General features: G+C 37.1%; 1 protein-coding gene across 1 annotated transcript in view; it reads right to left on the minus strand.

Moving 5' to 3' along the window:
- ADGRL3 (adhesion G protein-coupled receptor L3) overlaps positions 1-5896 on the minus strand; it is a 453165-nt gene extending 447269 nt beyond the window's left edge. The window contains 2 exon segments of the mRNA XM_032213192.1: positions 5314-5379; positions 5808-5896. The gene's annotated coding sequence lies outside the window, so the exon portion shown is untranslated.
- Between the last annotated feature and the right edge of the window lie 1119 nt (positions 5897-7015).

A 7015-nucleotide genomic window follows, 5' to 3' on the forward strand; every position in this document is an offset into this window, starting at 1 on the left:
GGTCAGACTCCCTACTGTCTCTGCCTTGATAGGGCCAGCACTGCCTCAGAAACAGAGTCTGCCTCAGATTTTGAGAGCAGCAAGGATCCCTGGAGGGTGACATGCTCATTAGGAAAAGCGTAACCCATCTATCCATCCATCCATCTATCCTGCTGTTGTTGGGAGATTGGGTGGGGTAGGCCAAAGTTTGAAGCCAGTTCTTTTTCTGGAGAGTTTCCAATGGCACAGCTGTCATATCTACAGGATCTCAGAGCCCTGGCTTTGCTGAGAAGCACTTGCAGATCTCACAGAGTGACTGTTCCAGGATGAAGAAAATCGCTTGGAGGTCTTGGAGGATCACGTTGCAGGCAATGGGCTGCATGTTTGAATCTTGAACTAGATAAACTTCTTAATCACCAGATTAAATTTGGTGCACAGATTTAACAGATAAAAATATCAATAGCAATACAGTTAAAATAGTATTATAAAGTGTCATTTGTATAATTTATCCTTAGTACTGTAAACAATTTTGAAAATTCTGCAGCTAAACTTTTATTAATCTTTTCTAGGAAATCAAGAAATTTGGCATGATGAGTATTTGGTACTATGCGTATTGCTTCTTGTGCTGCCTATTGGTGATTTGGAAAATAGTGTGATCTCCTCTTCTTTGTGGAAGCCCCTCAAATATTGGAACACTACTATCATGTCACCCCTAGTTTTTTCTTTTCACTTGACTAGAAATACCCATGAGCAACTGTTTCATGTGTTTTAACTTTCAGAGCCATAATCATCTTTCTTCTCTGCACTCTTTCCAGAATCTCAACATCTTTTTTATATTGTAATGACGAAAGCTGGATGCCATATTCCAAGTGTGGCCTTACCAAGGCATGATAAAGATGTAGTAAGGCTTCATGTAATCTTAATTCTATCTCTCTATTAATGCAGCCTAGAATTGCATATAATATATGAAATCCTAGGCTGCACTAACATACTACATTACATTACATTACATTACATTACATTACATTACATTACATTACATTACATTACATTACATTACATACATACATACATACATACATACATACATACATACATATGTTTTTGTAGATTTTCACGGGTGCAGGTATGCTGGTCTTGGTCTTGTTGTATTTGGGTCTTTTCCCATGTAAGATTGAGATTGTCTTCGCAACGTTTCAGCGAGGTCTCATTCGCCATCCTCAGGCTGGTGTTTTTGGCTTAAAGCAGCTCCAGCCAAAAACACCAACCTGAGGATGGCGAGTGAGACCTTGCCAAAATGTTGCCAAAACAATCTCAATCTTACACAGGAAAAGACCGTACAACAAGACCAGCAATTTGATATGATTTATAATGGGTGCGGTGTAGTTTCCATTTACCATGTGGAGAGAGATGCTGCCATCTTAAAGAGCAGATGCCTGCCATCTTAAAGAGCAGATGGAAGGCTATTACAGGCCAGTGTAAAAGCTGTTCTGGTATTCTGGCATGTAATATTAAACAAATAATGGGCAAATACATCCATTTTCATTGGTTTCAATTAAAGGAAGATGTGCTTAACTGAAATCACTTTGGAGAATTGCTTAAATAATAGTTTGTCCTATTCAAAACCCACTGAGTTTGGCGTATTACGTGAAAGCCTACAATACCTTTAAGTGCAAATAAGTGATTCCCACCAGAAACACTGGAATTTATCAGAGCAGTCAAAAGGAATGTATTATTAAGCCAACAGATACATTAACATATATCATGTACACTCAAGTGTTCATTGATGCCACTGATGTCTGAACAACTGGATTTGGAAAATATTGCAGAAATAAAATGTGTTTAATTAAACAGCATCTAACGGCTCTATGTCCTTCTAAGCAGATATTTGAAAGCAATGCTATTTACTTTGGCCTCAAAGATTTTTAATTTTGATACGAAAAAAGTCTAAGATGTTGACTACCATTCTTTTTATTTTAACATATTGTCCACCTTCCTTTTTACCACTTCTTTTAATGACTGAATTTTGGCCCTCCAGTTGCCTCTAGCACGGGAAAAATATCTATTCAATCATGTTTCCATTATTTTGCTATTTATATTTAAATCTTGGAAAGCTCTTTAAAAATACTATTTTTCTCATATTTAACAAACAGATAAGTATACATGCAGTGGGAGGCAACTGATCCTGATGCTCTTCTCAATCCAAGGGGAAAAATTGAGGTAATAGCTAAATGGCAGGTGATTTTTCAGATTTCTGCATTTTTCCACCATATCATTGATATAAAACACTGAATAGCAAAGGGCTAAAATACAGTCTTGTTAAACACCCTTGGATGTAGGCACCACAGCAGAGAGCTGACCTTGGCTGTCAATCTGATTTGAACATAGATGTTATCATGCAATGTTTTAATAAGTGCCAGCAGCAATCTCCAATTTGTTCTTCAGTTGTTGTCTAGAAATAAAATCAAAAGCTGTTTTGAAGTCAATCAATGCCACATACAGAGCTCCTCTGGGAACTGATAAATATTTTTGATATGTTGTAAAACCAAGCACAACTCCATGGTATCCCACTATTCATTTTTTAAAAAATATTCTAACGCAAAAAAATAATAATACCGCAATGCTCTTGAGTTAATTTCCATGAGAATTGGTTCATATGAATCTAACACCCATGGACTGAATCTGGTGCAGATAGTTTGGATCTTGCTAGGAGAAAGTTAGCTACATTAATTATGGTTCTTGCAAATAGTTTTCTGATGATAATTAGCAATTGTCAATTTGTCTGAGGAGGTTAAAGAGAATAGAAATTAAAGTAAGGACAGAGATCTACTGAGATTACACTACATAAATTGCAAGCCCTGTAGCCTGCATGGGTGGAAATATAAATAAATTTGCAGATATTTGGTTGCAATGCTCAGTAATGGCTTTTGACTACAATATTTTAAAGCATATGAGAAAAATCATCTGACACTATTTGATAATGAAGCCTCGAGTTAGTTTGCTATCTATATTTCTTAATACAGAGAAAATGACCAAGCACAAGATACTGACTCAGCTTTTGTTTTACTCATTATGGTTCTTACTGCAAAATACTTAAAAACTAAACTTTTCTCCCAGATGATGAAAGCAGTCCAGGTCAGGGAGTATTCTTACTGAGGAAGTGTAGAATCCTCACAAGTAGATCTGGAAATGGTCACCCAATTTTCAAGGAAGTCTCATCATTGGTGGAACAAAAACCAAAAAGAAGAATTTAATTTATGAGAAAACATGCAATTGGAAAGTGGAAAGTGAGAAGCATGAACATGGGGACAAACAGAATTTAACTGTGTTAAACTGGATGTTCTAGGAATAAGTGAATTTAGGTAGACACACTGGGTCACTTCAACTATGATGACTACATGATATTCTGTTCAAGACCTATGATTGTATGAAAGAATATGAGGCAATGATAAAAAGAGAACACTGCTCAGCAATAAATCAATGAAAAGATAGCAAAATTAATGGATATAAAAATTAAACAAAAGTACATACTTCTGCTTAGATGCACAAAATGAATTAAATAAATGATAAGGGGATATGTGTAGCTGGAATGTGAAAAGTGGAAAAATAAAGAAACTTGAAATTACAGGAATAGATAAATGCATTAGTTCAAGAGATTAATAAAAATTTTGTGTTGCAAATGTGTTGTTAATTGCCTAACTCCACTTCTGTCATGGCCCAGGACTCAGACTCTGATTCTGAAGAAGCTGCTCCACCTGACCCTGTGGAGTATCAACCTTAGGGGGCACTAAGTCAGGAGGCTGCTCAAACACAGGTACCATCAGAAAAGCTGGAGTGATCAGATGATTAGACCCCATACCCTTGGTTTAGAGTAGAAAGCAGAATGAAGGCACTCAATGAGTGCCAAGCGAGAGAATAACTAACCTAATTAAAGTTACCTGGCTGCAGCCTGATTTTAGAAGCAATCCTGACTCATGTTCCTCTGTTGGAAACAACCAGAGGTGGGTTCCTACCAGTTCGCACCTATTCGGTAGAACCGGTTCGTCAAATCTACCGAACCGGTTAGAAGAGGTTCCACCAGTGGACCCAGAAAGCAGGCCACACCTACAGAAGAGGTTCCAAAAATGTTTGAAACCCACCACTGGTCCTTGGATATGATTATTCTACACTATCGTGCTCATATTTATAAAACTCAGTGCCTCTGTGAAAGGTAAGGATGACTACTGCATTTGTGGTGCAATCAGAACATTGCGTGTGTTGAAGTTGTTTTAACGCAAACCAAAGTTGCCTTTTAAAAAACAAGTTTACATCATATTCTTATGCATGCCAGTGCTGTGTGTGAGGTAATTTAAGGTGGTTCTGACAAGTGTCGTTGGCATCTTCATATCCGATCACATAGGTGGCAAGCCACTCCCATCCGGTCACATGGGTGGCAGGGCCACTCCCACAAAGGAGGCCACACCCACAGAGTAGGTTCGAACAATTTTTGAAACCCACCACTGGAAACAACCCTCTGATCTTTTGTTCTGGCTTGTTGTTTCTATGATTCTGCTTGTGATTCCTGAAGCCCTGACCTTTGGACTGGCTGACTTGGATCTCTGAATTTTGGAATAGATTTGACTTCTGTTCTGTGGTATCCCTACTGAAAGTGATGCTATGCAAGCAAACTTTCTTTCCCAGAGACTGTTACGATTTTCCTTGTCTGCTATTATCTACTTAGCCTTGAGTAAATTTCTATTTTCATTTAGCAACTGAGTGTGTGTGAGTTTGAAACCTGAAAAAGGACAGCTTCAAAGAATATGAACATAGATTCTACACTTAGATACCACAAAATGGACATTGGAACCAAACAGAAAATAGATAATGGAGAAGTTCAATCCAATCAGCGAGCACCAGGCACACATTGTATAATAAATCATGGCACACTGTTGTCAAATCTATAGGCTAAGTATAGAAAATGTGAACAGCAGCAGGTTGTGCAATGCAAAACAAGTAAGTGCAATGAGTGAAACACTGCAAAACAGCCTTTTCAGTTACAAGAACAAAGTTAAATGACCATGCTGCTTCATTTTGCTTTGCTTCATAGCCCTCGCAGCTTCTCCTATAGCACCTCCCAAAACATGTGTCCTTTGAGCTGCTCACCAACAGATCTATCAAGAAATGCAGAAGATACACAGCTCACCTCCTCTGTACTGCAGGTGCAGAGGTTGCCTGTAAGTTCTCAATGTATAGTAAAATTTCATTAAATTTATGCCATTCCAAAACATTTTGCAGTACTAGTAGCTATTGTGTATACCATATTTAAGTCCAGCTATAATATATAATGTAATGTACCTGTATTAGTTCTTTAGCTGCTTGAAATCCATATATCTTTTCTGCAGGGTATCAAATTCAGCATTTCTGAAGGAAAAGGAGAAAATAAAAAATTATGCTTACATACAAGGGCCTCCAATAAATTCTCACAATTATAGACAAGCCTTCAACCTTGCATGTAGAACACTTGAAACAATTATTCCCAGTTTACTCGCACTGTTTATCTTTAAAGCTTTATGCGGCAATTGTATTTCAGAATTGTTTTTCTTAGAGACTTGTATACACCATAATAGAAGTATTATGAAATATATGTCTTTTCACATAAAATTCAGAATGGGTCAAATAAATCAAACTTACCAACTAAATGGCTAGATAGTTATAATGCAAGAAATAACTCTGAATCAAATCTACCATTTGTACATGAATATTTGCTGGCACTTATGCCATTAATTGAAAAGCTGTATTAAAAAATCCCATTATTTATTTTGTACAACAGTCAAATCAGCAAAATGTACCTGTTCCAAAGTTATACAGAAAGCCAACGGTAAACTTAAATAACAAAATATGTTCACCTATTTGTTCTGGACATCTCTAATCACCTCTCATCTGCAACATACCCATGAAAGTTAATATTTAAGCTGAGTCAGACCAACCATATCATCAAATGGGATGGGTGAAATGATCTGTAAAATTGCCCTTTTGCTTCCAGATAACCCTCATCTCTGACAAAGCAGATGAATGGTACATTCCTGTGTCTTCCAAGAAACTTTAGTACACTAATAGAATGCTAGAATAGAACAGCCTCTAGTACATGCTCCATATGCCTTTTAGAATTAAGAAATGGAAGACAGAAAGAGTATCTTGCAGCATCTTGCTGGAGTGTTAAAGGCAAAACCTGTATAATACATCTTCCCTTTGTTTAATCTTCTTTACTATCCTCAAAACAGTTTATTTTTATTTTTTAAAAATAGCTGTTTGAAACTTAATTTTGATTCTCAATAAGTATCTCACATTATCAAAGTTCTTTCATTGGGACTAAATTGAATATGTCATACGATAGCTCTTTAAATGTGCCACTATTTCAAAAGCAAAAATCAAATTCAGGAGAGAAGTCTACCCCACAGTAGAAATGATATCTGGGAAATATTCCAAAACTTATTCCTTTGATTTTTTTTTTTAAAGATTAATAATATCAATATTAGGGCCATTTTGACCTAATGAGGAAGAATTTCATGAGAAAGAAATACACTCAGCCCATATTATGCTCCTCTGACTGTCAATTCTGAAGCTGGCCTGCCTGAGGCCATCTTGGAGGCTTCAGCGTTGCCACACTGGTGATGAGGGATAGGGAGGGGGGAATAGAGATAGTTGGGAGTTTGTAGCCAAAACAAAATAGTTTCCCCTGAGAACCAAGGACATTCCCACAAGTGGCTGAAGAGGAGTGAAGTTTCCAAGCAACCAGACAGCACCTTGATTGGGCCATGTAACTGATGGGTTGGGAAAGGGGGGACAACTTTTAATTAGGTGAAAAAAGCAGGAACCTTTACAGTTCATTTTCACCAATCCGTGCCAATAAACTGTTCTTTAAGGAATCTACTTGGCTTGGAGTTCTGTTTGTTATGGGTATATTACTTGGAACCCTTGGACATGCCACATTACTATTAACATGCTACATGAGGCTGGATTGGTATAAAATAAGAAGTTTTTTTCAGAATGCACTCAG

The sequence above is a fragment of the Thamnophis elegans genome, chromosome 3 (genome assembly GCF_009769535.1).
Source record: "Thamnophis elegans isolate rThaEle1 chromosome 3, rThaEle1.pri, whole genome shotgun sequence".
Lineage (NCBI taxonomy): Eukaryota > Metazoa > Chordata > Lepidosauria > Squamata > Colubridae > Thamnophis > Thamnophis elegans.